This window comes from Psammomys obesus, unplaced genomic scaffold, assembly GCF_907164565.1.
Source record: "Psammomys obesus unplaced genomic scaffold, mPsaObe1.curated_primary_1811, whole genome shotgun sequence".
Taxonomy (NCBI): domain Eukaryota; kingdom Metazoa; phylum Chordata; class Mammalia; order Rodentia; family Muridae; genus Psammomys; species Psammomys obesus.
This window is the reverse complement of record NW_026596101.1, coordinates 16,520,847-16,521,074: the sequence shown is the minus strand read 5'-3', so window position 1 is coordinate 16,521,074 and position 228 is coordinate 16,520,847. Positions and strand designations below refer to the sequence as shown.

The 228-nt window shown below is 42.1% G+C and overlaps 1 protein-coding gene across 2 annotated transcripts in view; it reads right to left on the bottom strand.

The window, feature by feature from the left end:
• Frmd4b (FERM domain containing 4B) overlaps nt 1–228 on the bottom strand; it is a 229,009-nt gene that overhangs the window by 38,708 nt on the left and 190,073 nt on the right. The gene's annotated exons all lie outside the window — the stretch shown is intronic.

Genomic DNA, 228 nt, shown 5'->3' with positions numbered 1-228 from the left:
CTATCTATCTATCTATCTATCTATCTATCTATCTATCTATCTATCTAAAATCTTCCTTCCTTCCTTCCTACCTACAAACCTACCTAACTGTCTCTAAGTAATGACTATGGTCTGTTCTTAGGAGGAGGAGGAGGAAAAGGAGGAGGGGGAGGAGGAGGAGGAGGAGGAGGAGGAGGAGGAGGAAGAAGAAGAAGAAGAAGAAGAAGAAGAAGAAGAAGAAGAAGAAGA